The sequence below is a fragment of the Lathyrus oleraceus genome, chromosome 6, assembly GCF_024323335.1.
Source record: "Lathyrus oleraceus cultivar Zhongwan6 chromosome 6, CAAS_Psat_ZW6_1.0, whole genome shotgun sequence".
Lineage (NCBI taxonomy): Eukaryota > Viridiplantae > Streptophyta > Magnoliopsida > Fabales > Fabaceae > Lathyrus > Lathyrus oleraceus.
The window spans coordinates 12369944-12383894 of record NC_066584.1 but is presented as its reverse complement, the minus strand read 5'-3'; positions in this window follow the sequence as shown (position 1 = coordinate 12383894).

Sequence of the window (13951 nt, the reverse complement as noted above, 5' to 3'; positions counted from 1 at the left end):
CTACTTCATATACATGCGTTGCTATCATTTTATCTGTCTTCTTGCATAATAATACGTTGAAAGATACATGAAATATTGATTGAATGGAAGAAATAGGAACAATATATGTTATGTTCATCATCTTTCAATCTTCCAATAGTAATCAGAATTCTTCCACCAAAAATGGTTACCAAAAAAATTAACCATTTTCAAATTTGAGAGCAATTACCAATCTCATTAAGTATATTCCCCGAAAATTGATTATCATCAAGATACAAAGTTTCCATCATTCCAAGCATCCCAATCTCTTTAGGCAAAACATCATGCAACTTGTTATGATACAATTCAAGTGTTTTCACGTTTGTTAAGTTCCTTATGAAAGGTGAAATCGAACCAATTAAACTATTGTTACTCACCATGTCTGCTATCAATGATTTATTTCTGCCGACTTGAAAAGCAAGAAAGGCTATTCTATCTATATAGTCTTCTGCAGTGCACCATTGTCTATGAACATATAGTATTCAATATTAATCTATAGCATCGACAACCCTCACCATTGTCTATAACATCCATCAATCCTTTCCGACGACGACTGTAAAAGCAAAAAATCTATTATGTTCTTCAAATCATAAAGAGGAATTGTTCTAGTTTTCACTCGGGCATTCTGTCGAGCACCCTACATAATGACTCCTCTCTAACCCGAGCTTTGTTAGGGATTTGAAATTATAGGAGACACTCGGATCAGCATTGGCTAAAGCTTCGATGATGGCGATATTTGTTCAGCGTAGTCAGCCTTGTTTAGCTTTAATTGTCGGCATCGAGTTTTGGCTAAAAAACAAATCAGACAATGCATTGTGAAACAAGCATTTGTCAAATACGGAAGTACGAAATGATAAAAAAGGAGTAAGTAAATGAAATGATTGAGAGAACAACGTTCTGGTGAGTTTAATTTCGCAAGTCGGCTTGACAAGCAATTCTGGCAAGTTAGTTTTCACAATGACCTGCACACATTCATAAAAACAGAAACTTCTCGCAAATACATTGGCAAAAAATGGGGATGAAGTCATATTGATCAAAACATCAATTGTAACGGTCATAAAAAAACACCAAGTATGTAATTTGTAAGATGAGAAGATACTGAATTACAATAGATTCATCGTGCTAAACACCTTAAGGCTGCAGTGTGAGGGCAAAGGTTCTTAGCCCTTGTTTTAATGATGTCAAACCTTTTATTAGCTCATAATGTGTACTTTGACATGCTCAAAGTATCAATTCAATATGTCTATGCATATAGGAGCATCTCGTATATGTCAATATTGAACTTGATCATTGTTGGTACCTTAGGTCCATAAGAGAATGATTTGGATTGACCAAAATACATCTTAAAAATTCATTTTTGACCATTTAAAATCTTTGAGTCGACTCATGCTTTGGAGCGGTCGACTCATTCATGCATGTCATTTTCTTTGTAACTCACGGGTCTAAACAGGTCGAGTCTTTGAGTCGACTCATTTCTGAAAAAACAAGATGAGTCGACTCATCTCCTGTTTGGCTCGACTCGTAACCTATTTTATTTGAATTGTATAGCTGCGGGTCTGAACAGGTCGAGTCTTTGAGTTGACTCATTTATGGAAAAACAAGATGAGTCGACTCATAACATGTTTTATTTGAAGTGTGTTGCTGCAGGTCTGAACAGGTCGAGTCCCCAGTGTGAACAGATCGAGTGGTCGCTGATTTCACTCATTTTTATGCTGTGTATTTTTGCTAAAATTTCTGCTGTGTTTTTCACTTGGTCCATACATCATATATATATATATATATATATATATATATATATATATATATATATATATATATATATATATATATATAATATATATATATATATATATATATATATATATATATATATATATATATATATTCTTGAGTCTCATTTTCAGGAAAATAACAAGAAAAGTGAAAGATATACACTAGAGTTACTCTTCATCTTCATTCTTCATTACATGTTTCAACAACTACACATAACATTTTTTGTTGATCATAGTGCATTGTTGTGGTGATAACGTCCAAATAGGATTGTGTGTCTTGGTTTGGGTAGAGGTTTTTAGTGGGTTTTTATTGAATAAAATCTTAGGGTTTTGTCCTCTAAGATTTGGGGTTTTTTGCACAAATCTTTGCTTCATAGATTCAGTCGGGTGAAAGGTTTGAAGAATAGTAGGTTCATTCTAATGAGTAACCGTAATCGGAGGATTGTGAAGATATGTTTGGGTTCAAGCGTATCGCAATCGAAATCAGTCGAGCTAGAGTTATGGAGAACTTGAAGTTCTTGCAATAAGGGGAGAGAAGTGAATATGATCTACAACAACACTTAGGTTTGCTTGGTGGTGATTATTTCTTCTCTTGTATAAACTTTGCAATTGATAATAAATATCTCAATTTTAGTTTTAGAATTAGGGGCAGACGTACCCGAAGCGAGGACGAAAGGGAAACTACCTAAACAAATTTGGTGTTGTTCTCTCTTTCTCTAACTCTTCGATTTTTGCATAAATTGAATCTTGTTTGGAACTAATTGGAAACTTCATCTCACTTAATTGTTGTGCACTAAAGCTATTTGAGCAATTGTTGCAATCACTTTGGTTGTAACTAAGGAAAATTCCGCACAATCAATTCTAGTGAAATTAAGACTTGGTGTAGTGTGCACACCAAGTGTTTGCTAAAATTAACTTCACACAAGTTTATCCATATTTTGCTTGTTTTCTCATTGTTTTAATTCATCATTGGTGGTAGCTATATCAAGAATTTGTGTATTTGATTGATTGATTAAGATTGTTGTTGATTAGGTTTATCTTAGTCATTACATTAGGTTTCACGCATATCCGATCTTTCCAGTAACAAATCATTTAGACAATCGTGGTCTAGGGAGCTTTCGCAACCTTTAAAAACAATTTTAGAAAACGTAAATTTTTAAATACCTGATCTATTCAACTCCCCCTTCTAGATCGGTACTATCGTCTAACATGCAGGAACATCAATGTTGACTCGATGAATGCCATATGATCCATCTTGTGTCACCATTTTAGATTGCTTCGAGTACCATCTCGAAATCAGGAATTTTGATGGCGACATCAACTTGTCTTGTTGTTATTAGGCAAATAAATTTCTTCCCTCGTAGGGGTAGGACAATAGAACATATTTATTTCTTCACTTGTGTAGCTTGAATAACAACTGTTGGTATCATCATCTACATCACAAGTTGACTTTTCTACCTTTGATTCCCAAATATTTTTAGGTCCTTTAATGTTAGCGGAATACATATTATGAGACAATATCTTTCTATTTTTAATTTCACATGCTCTTTAAAAAAGTATGAAGGAAGATGTCCTTCTTTACTAACATGACACTTTTTTTATAAAAATAAAATATGACAATGTGGTCGTCTTTGTTGCAGTAATTTCATTTAGGGTTTTGCGTTTAGATTTTTGTTGGGCAATGCAAATATTACTAAAAATTTTACTATTGTTCTTAGGTTCGTTTCCAAGAACATATTTATTGTAGGACGTCTTTTGGTTACCTAACAAAAGATTCAAGTTGTCTCTCCCTTTAGTGAATTTATCAAGTGTGTTTTGAATATCTTCAATTTTACTTTTCAAAATATCACATTGATCACGCTTGATAGATTCGTCTAAGACTTTATGAGATGAGGAAGAGTTTTGGATTAAATCATATTGTTTCTCCTTAAGACTTTCTATTTCTTCTGGCATATTTTTATTCTTCAATTCAAGGGAAAAGATAACGTCTTTGGAGGTAGATATGATTTGTTCTAATTTACTTGTTTCTTTTGTTAGCTTCTTACCAATACCAAATCAATATTGATACGAAAAGTGAGAGATTACCTCATCGTCTTGACGATTTGTCGTGAGACAAAGGTTTACTTCTTCCTTATCATCATTGACATCCCAAGATATGCAGACTCTCATAACTTCTTTTTGTGGTTTCTTGGATCTTCTCTGATTCTGGTTTTGAGAGAAATTTGGTATTTTGTGCCCTTTCTCTCCGCATTGATGATATGTAGGATTGGACAATGAACTTTCTTAACTTTGATTATGCAGTCTTGAAGTTTGTTTTTCGTGTCTTAGGAACTCCTTGAACCTTTGAAACATGAGTTTCACGAATTTATTAATCTCACATTTACAATCTTTATATTTTGATTACATATCTTTGATATTACATATCTTTTGATCAAACTTCGTGATTAATTTTATACTTTTCTCAATTAAGACTGTGTTAGTAATTTCTTTTTTGTAAATTGCAACAAAAATAAATGAAAAGTAAATATAAGAAATTAAAAGGATATGTTTAAAGAGATTGCACCAAAGATTTATATAGGTTTGGCCGAATGTTAGCCTAGTCATATCCCCAAAATGTCTTCTTGAGAGTTTGACTATAAACTTTGAGCCTTTGAAGGTTAAGCTCACAAAACTTTATACAAGATAATCTTGAGAGTTTTTATAGGCTTATCCCCAACCACAAATAACTTTTACCACAGGCTAAACTAGAACCTTCTTAGAGATTTTCAGACTGATCTCAATAACCAAAGCAGAAGTTTTTCCAGCAAAGCTCAATAAACCACAACAAATATTTTATGTCTGGTTTATCTCACGAATCAAACTCAATCTTCTCAAGAGTATTGCACTCCCAAAAATTAAACAAACAACACAACCACTTATAAAACTCTTCCTCACAAACAAAGTTTCACTCACAAGCACTAAGACAATTTTAGGTGAAATATATATATTTTCTGGAGAGAGATGGAGTGAAAAATTAGAGAGATAAATACCAAGGAAAATGTAAATCGTTGAAAATGGTGTAAAATGAAGAGGAGGTGAACCTCCTTTATATAAGAGTTCGAATAAACTAAAAAAAATCCATGGGTGGAATTAATGAGCCAATCGATTGGTACAAAGCTCCAATCAATTGGCCGACCTATTTTTATTTGATTAGCAAGCACAAATAAGAAATATTGGATATAGAATCGTTGCAAGTCATTAATAATTGATTGGTTAGTCGATTAACACTTCTCCAATCGAACGACTTAATGCCCTAATTGATTTGATGGCTCATAAAAGTTTTGTCAATCGACTGACACAACTTACCAATTGATTGGTTAGTTCAAAAATAATTTGGAAAAGATTTGGACATCTTTTTAATATCTTGACTTGGTTTAGAAAATGATTTTCAAGATAAAACATTTTGAAAAGAAGTTTTTAGGTGTGTGTACGTGTGAGTTGTCTTAATATTTCTAAACTACTTCCTTACTTTTACAATACTTTAGTCACTTAGACAACCAAACAAACATGACGTGACAAGCTTTCAAACTTAGTTAGAGGCTTCAAGATTCTTTGCTAGATTTCTTCTGGTCACACAAGCACATAGATCTTAAGTTTCTTTTTGTTGATGAAGCATGAGGTGTTTTTTTAGTTAGATCACCGTCATCAAGGTTGAAATCTATTGTCATCGACTTTAATCATCGTTGTCGTTATCAACACTTCATATGGATCTTCTACGAAATTTTCAACTTTATACCTGCAAGCACATAAATCCACATTCTCCCCCTTTTTGATGATGACAATGCATGTAAAAGAAATAACACATATGTGTTTGGAGTGATAAAATTCTCCATCAATTAAGTAGAGAGTATACTCTACTCCCCCTGAAAGTATACTTCTCTCCCATTGTCGAAATAAAAAATGTGGAGAAAACTCTATATTTTAGAAATAAAATATAGGTTTAAATGTATTATGATAACTTTTTAGTCCCTTTTAAAAACAAATCATTTTTTTATCCCAATGTTTAACATTTTTTGGATTTTTTTAATTCTCCATTGAGATTCGTAGAGGTGGCGATAACGTGACATCGATGAAAATGATAAAAAAAACTAAAAAATAAATATTAATTAATATTGGTAATAATGATTAGGATAGAAAATAAAATGATAAATTAATATTAAAATATTATTTAGTAAAAAATAATTGTACTTTACAAATAAAATTAAAAAATATATATTTTTTGAAATATTTTTTTACAATAATGAAATTAATTAATTTTTTTGGACATTAAACATAGTATTTGAAAATTAATTTGAGAAATTAAATAAACTTAGAACTTCAAAAATAAACTTGAAGTAGGCATGATTTGAACCGATGACCTAAAAGACATAGGCAAAACCTTCTGTCAACTAAGCTACATAACATATTATGTTTAAAATGTAACCCCCGTATAATATACATCTAGAAAATATATTATATGAAATATTAATTGATACTGATACAACAAAAGCGTCTAATGACATCATTATATACATGTCTATAACGTAAAATACAAGGCATGACACATGACATACAATAGTGGCTAAACTATAACTAAGGTCTATGTACAAGATCCTCATTGCACATAATCCACAATGTAAGATCATGATAACAAAGTCTTCGAAACATCATCTGATAACCTTGTCTTTTCCTGTAACCTGCAAACAACTACCTGAAATACAACAACAATAGTGGGGTGAGATGATAATCTCAGTGAGTTCCCCTATCCTACAAGCCCACTCGGATCTAAAGGGACCTCTTATCGATTCTTTACTTAAGCCTTTCATCTTCTTCCTACTTGTGTACACTTACACAATAGAACAAGGACTTAGGCGTCTAAGGGAAATTACGCTTCTTATCGAACACACAACATGAGTTCACAAAACTCAACGAATCACCAGTCGAGAATGCAAACTGTAACACAAGAGTAATTATCCCAAACCGATCACAAGGATCTACTAATCCATCTGTCAGATATGGTCAAAGATATACTAGACCTCCACTGCACGGACACACCGACCACCGGATATGGCCAACGACAGTACTTATCCTCCACCATGTAGAATATACTATCTACCATATATGGCCATCGATACTCTTAGCCTCCATTGTGTGGTGATAGTCAATCCATCAGATATGGCCAACGATAATCCTAGCCTCGACTGAATAGATACACAATTCATCAGATATGGTCAATGATACTCCTAGCCTCCACTGAATGGAATGCACAAAATCCCTTTCCACTAGATATGGCCAACAATAGTCCTAACCTTCACTGAATGAATACACAATCCATCAGATATGTCCAACAACGCTCTTAGCCTCCACTGTGTGGAATACTCTTAATAGAGTTACAATCATAGGTCTCACTGATTCTTCCTGCCCGGTTACCACTCTATATAAGTCTTGAACTCAGGCCAAGCACGAATAGAGGTTATTTATGAATACGCGATTAGTCTCACAGTTCCATGTGATTATATCATAATTATAATATAATATAAAATGTTTCATATAAATTGTTGAATCATAACTATGACATCGTTCCCCATCTAAGCCGCCAAGATTCTCATGGATGGCACGACTCGACTCTAGCGACTACTCGCTCATGGATGCACACCTAGGCACATCTTACATTCAAGTATCATAACCTAAGCTATTTACCATAACCTAAGTTATCTTTCTAGTTCATTCACCTAGTTACAAACCCAGGTTTGAGTCTCACTCATTGTAGCACCTCAAATTTGCACCTACATTTTGTACATACATTCTCATATTAGGTCATTAACATAACATAGTCCACTGCATAGCATTGCATTGTCCTTTGCCCAAGTGCAAGTTCAACTGGCAAAATTAGGTCAAACTGGTCAGGAGATCAGTCAATCAAGCAAGCAAGTGCAATTTTCATTGAGACAAGGCCCTAGGGTTGGTCCAACATGTTCACATGACCTAGGGGTCCCTTGGAAGTGGTTTGGTCAAGGTTTGGGTGCTCAGAAGTCATCAGTCATTGGCCAGTCAACCAGAAACCCTAGAAAGTCAACTATGGTCAACTGTGGTCAACTGTGCTTGATTTTATGGATTTCAAGGTAGGAGATGGTTTGAAAGGGTTCATTCATGTCCATACAAGGCTCATTTGTCATTTCAAAGATCAAGATTGGAGAAAATAAAGTCAGACAAAAAGTTTCCTAAAATGGCAGGTGACCTGTAATTGGAAACTGCCAAAAATAGAAAGTTTTTCTCCTCAAATTTACTTCATCATACAAGCTTCAAATGAAATTTTGTCCAACATGAAAGTTGAAGAACTTGCTCTCACCTTTCCAAAAAGTCCAAGAACACTCATTTCTCATTTGTGGTTGGCAAGTTATGATCAAATCATTCTCAAGAATTTTTGAACTTCAAAAGGCCATAACTTCCAAACCATTTGGCCAAATTGGGTGGGGTTTTTTGCTACAAGTCATATTTGATGTGCTCTATCCAAATCTTTCATCACAATTCACCAAAAATCTTCCAATCAAAATGGCCTTTTTCAAGTGGCATGAATTAAAAAAGAGGTGAGTTGAAAAATGGACTTTCAAATAATTCATTTCCAATGCATTATGCAACGGTCGTGTTTCTCCAGCATGAGTGAGAAGTCGTTGCTTTCTCCGCAAAGCATTCCCGGATGAGGCTCTCCCCGCAGAGTATTCTTCAAGCAGAGTCTCCACGCAGAGTTGGAGTTTTTGATCAGTTTGGCTCCCCCAGACAGGGTTCATTTGCATTTGGCATATAGTAATCATTGCATCTTCAAAAATGCGTAGCATTTCCATTTTATATGGAGCATTACGCCATAGAAAAATTCAAACATATGCATTCATGTGTTCAAAACCATCAGACCGTATCCTCGGTAGAGGCGGATTTTTGTTCAACCTGTACGGCACGTTTGCTACAGTTGCTCCTGACGGCGTTCAGGATTAATCCCCACAGAGGTTTATTTCCTCATCCGTTGGTTAAAGGAAAGCCTACTTCTCCCCCAGTGAGACCCCCTGCAAGTGTTCAGCCTTGCCCTGTCACCTTGTGGATGTCAGTATCCCGTCAGCACCCGCGTGTGTTATTTCTTTGGTGTCGGTAAACACCATCTTTCGGTGATTTCCAGTCATGCGTAAGTGTCTGGTCTTCTTTGGTGTCGGTAAACACCATTTTTCGGTGATTTCCAGTCATGCGTAAGTGTCTGGTCTTCTTTGGTGTCGGTAAACACCATCTTTCGGTGCTTTCCCAGTCATGCGTAAGTGTCTGGTCTGCTTTTGATGTCTGTAAACATCATCTTTCGATGTTCGTAACGTCGTCCTCCTTCCCTAGTGAAGAATCCTCCTCTCCGTTGGTGTCGATAAACGTCGAGTTTTTCCCGATCATCCGTTGATGATTCGGTTGTGTTCACTCTCCTCAGAAGAGTTTCCTCCTCTCCGTTGGTGTCGACAAACGTCGAGTTTTTCCTATGCGTCCGATAACGTATAGTTGATTATTCCCCGCAGATCATTTGGTAATACCAGATGATTCCCCTCAGAGTCCTCCTCTCCGTTGGTGTCGATAAACGTCGAGTTTTTCCCATTCATCCGTTGACGTCTGGTTGTATTTCTCTTTTTCCCATTCATCAGTAAATGTCTGGTCGATCTTTTTTTGGTGTCTGTAAACATCATCTTTCGATGTCAGTAAACGTCGAGTCTTCCCATTCATCAGTAAATGTCTGGTCGATCTTTTTTTGGTGTCAGTAAACATCATCTTCCGATGTCGGTAAACGTCGAATTTTCTCCCATTCATCCGTTGATGTCTGGTCGAGTCCTCCCATTCATTAGTAAATGTCTGGTTACCTCTCCGTTGGTTTCGATAAACGTCGAGTTTTTCCTGGTCGTCCCCAGTTGCTTACCTCTCCGTTGGTTTTGGTAAACGTCGAGTTTTTCCTGGTCGTCCCCAGTTGCTTACCTCTCCGTTGGTTTTGGTAAACGTCGAGTTTTTCCTGGTCGTCCCCAGTTGGCTTACCTCTCCGTTGGTTTCGGTAAACGTTGAGTTTTTTCCCATTTTCGTCCGTTGACGTATGGTTGTATCTCTTCCAGTCATTCATTAATATCTGATTACCTCTCCGTTGGTCTTGGTAAACGTTGAGTTTTTCCTAGTTGTCCGTTGGCATCTAGTTGTGATTTCTTTTCCCATTCATCGTCGTTGTGATGTCTGGATGTGGCCGTATCCTTTGAAAAAAAAACCAAAAAAATAATACCCAGTAATAAATATCAGATCCCAGTGGACGTTTTCATTGGTGAATCCCAGCAGTGTGCAAATTCTACGGTTCTTGGTATTCAATCCCTGTTTACCCTGAAAGTCTGACAGCCGTTGCTCTCATCCGTTCGGGTTCCCAGTTGATTGAATAGGGGCAGCTGTAGCACCTCAAATTTGCACCTACCTTTTGTACATACATTCTCATATTAGTTCATTAACATAACATAGTCCACTGCATAGCATTGCATTGTCCTTTGCCCAAGTGCAAGTTCAACTGGCAAAATTAGGTCAAACTGGTCAGGAGATCAGTCAATCAAGCAAGCAAGTGCAATTTTCATTGAGACAAGGCCCTAGGGTTGGTCCAACATGTTCACATGACCTAGGGGTCCCATGGAAGTGGTTTGGTCAAGGTTTGGGTGCTCAGAAGTCATCAGTCATTGGCCAGTCAACCAGAAACCCTAGAAAGTCAACTATGGCCAACTGTGGTCAACTGTGCTTGATTTTATGGATTTCAAGGTGGGAGATGGTTTGAAAGGGTTCATTCATGTCCATACAAGGCTCATTTGTCATTTCAAAGATCAAGATTGGAGAAAATAAAGTCAGACAAAAAGTTTCCTAAAATGGCAGGTGACCTGTAATTGGAAACTGCCAAAAATAGAAAGTTTTTCTCCTCAAATTTACTTCATCATACAAGCTTCAAATGAAATTTTGTCCAACATGAAAGTTGAAGAACTTGCTCTCACCTTTCCAAAAAGTCCAAGAACACTCATTTCTCATTTGTGGTTGGCAAGTTATGATCAAATCATTCTCAAGAATTTTTGAACTTCAAAAGGCCATAACTTCCAAACCATTTGGCCAAATTGGGTGGGGTTTTTTGCTACAAGTCATATTTGATGTGCTCTATCCAAATCTTTCATCACAATTCATCAAAAATCTTCCAATCAAAATGGCCTTTTTCAAGTGGCATGAATTAAAAAAAGGTGAGTTGAAAAATGGACTTTCAAATAATTCATTTCCAATGCATTATGCCAATTACAAAGGTTCAGAAATCATATTTGGAATTTGTTTAAGGCCCATTTTCGTCCATTAGCCATGCACCCCATGCAAATTGGTTGGTTTTTAGTAAAATTGGCAAAACACTCATTTAACCAAATTGTGATTATCATTTCCACTAACCAAGCTTAAGGAATGTTAAACAGAGTATACATACTTCATTTTCAGTCTGAAAAACCTTAGCACACTTTGCCAAAACGGATCAAAAACTCATTTGCTCTCAAAAAACTCTCATTTTTCCACTTGAACTTTTCTGAAAAATTATCAAAGGATTCGTGCTTCTGTGCTTTGTGCCATCATATACCATCATTGTTGGGGCCATTGCAAGCATCATATTCCAACTGTAAAGCCAAATCCATCACTGTTGCATTGAAGCTTCATCCATGGCAGATTTTGATTGGAGCTGTTTCAAAGGTTGTTGAGCTAAAATTCATTCTCCATTCATCATCTGGAACCTCCTTGTGCATCTGTTTCAGCTCATCATAACCAAACAACCGCTGTATCATCACTGTGCTCCAAATCAAGTAAGATTTCGAATCTCTTTATTTTCAAAATCATGCTATGCTTTAGAAAGGTCCTTTCATGCTGGTTACACTGGACTTTAAATCATGGAAAATGGTTGAGTATTAAGAGAGATCTGTTGAATTGAAATTTGTTGCTTAGATGTTATTCTGCTCGATTCATCCTTGTTAGTATGATTTAGTGAAAATGAATGTTGGATTGATGATGAGCATGTTGAGACGGTTTGATTGATGTGCTGGATTCCAATTTCTGGGAATTTTGTTCATCCAAATGATGAACACGACACTGTAGCTCATAAACCCTAATTGTGCATTGCCCAGAATTCTGTTGCTCGTGTTTGGCTGTTTTGATTTTCGCTTTGCATGAGAGTTACTGTGCCATTGCCATGAACCAATCAGGACGCGGCATATCCTTAAGTGAAACGCTGCGTTTCACTTAAGGGATCAAATATTTACGAAAATGCCACGGCCGGTTTTAATATTTATTTAAATCATTTCTTATTTCAATTTTTATTTCATTTTGCATGGCTATCTTCCAAAATTCATAAGTCACTCAATTTTAATCCAATTTTCATGGGATTTTTTGGGGATTGCCTCTCTTGATCTCTAGTTTTTTATGATATTTTTTCCAGATTTTTTTGCACGTGTGAATTTTAAAATGTGCTAGGGTTTGCTCATGTTGTCCATTTTGTGCATGTCTTACCAAATTGCTTGTGAAATGATGATACTTTATCCAATGCTTCCCAAATTTTTTGTGCTTAAACTAGACATGTTCATGGTGATCTTGGTGTAGAGTTTGTGATTTTATCATTGCTGGTTGTGGAGATATGATTTTTTGAATAGGGGTGTGACAATTTGTGTCACACCATGCATGTCCAACTTCATGATTTTAATTACCATGCCTAATGAACTCAAAATGGTCTGATTTTTTGCATGAACATGCTTATGGATGTTAAGAATGTGTGTGAAGTTTTCTGGAATTTTTGAAAGCATTTCCTATTTTATTGATAATTTCTCCCCTGTTTGACCAAATTGTTGACTTTTGTGACACATGATGCCATATGATTTGTCAAATTCTCATGCTTAATTGGATGAACTTGAAATTTGACATGTGCATTGTGAACATCTTGAAGTACATCATGGCTTTAGTCCCATTCATTTATCATGTATTGGTTCTGTTTTATGATTAATTGAAGTTGGTGCATGTTTTGATGCTTTGTATGAGAATGCTTGAACTTGCTTTGACTTTCTGATTTTCATTGACCTACTTCCTTTGATCCAAATAGGCTGAAATTTGGTATGCCTATCATGTTGTAGATTATGTTTGATCATGATTTATTTGAGGATTTATTGAAATGTTTGTGATTGGATTTGAGTTGAGTCATTCTGTTGACTTCTTTGAGGTTCTATATGCCATGCTTTGACCTAATTTGTTTGTGAAATGATGATGATGAATGATATGAATGTGAAACCACTTGGGTTTGTTTCTTGATTGATTTGCCTTGACTTTGGACACTTGTCCCTTGCTGTTTTAAATTTGCTATCTCCTTTTGACCCTAGGCTTGTCCTAGTGGTCTTGTTACTCATGTTTAAGTTTGGTTTTTCAGGTTAAGCAACAAATGCTTCAAAGAGATCAATACAAGTAGATTGAGTTTGATTGCTTATCATGAACTAACTTGTTTGTTTTGTAGGTTGCCTAGCTCACTTGCCTTGAGCTTGTGCTTTGCACATATGACTGACTGTGTTTATCTGTTTGGTTTATGCTGTTTGTTTTGACTTTGTGTCTGGTATACTAATTGTGTTTGACTGATTTCAGGTACATTAGTTGCTAGTAGTTCTTTGATAACTTTGCTTTGCTTTGCTTGATAGCAATTTGCATTGAGGTATAATTTCCTTACTCCATGTAGTTTGGAAGACCTGGCCTGTTACTTGGCCAGGCACCTGTCTGAAGTCCTCCTTAAGAGGCAATGTTTGTGACTGTTTACTTTTGTCCTTGCACATACTCAAAGACCTCCTAAGTGAAGAGGCATTGGCAGACACAAGGGATGTGTAATCCATCCCCTGTTATTCTGTGTGTCATCTGCTTTGCTCACACCACTGTGTTGATGCATTGCAGGTACTAACCCAAGATCTTGTACAGTTGTACAGTTGAGTCGGTGTCATATGTGTAGAAGGGTTCCCACTTTCTGAACCCACACATTCTTGTCTTAAGCTCTCCCAGGCCAGGGATAAGAGCTGTGAAGTCTCATCTTCACTCACCTTTCATCATCTTCACCCTAACTCTCA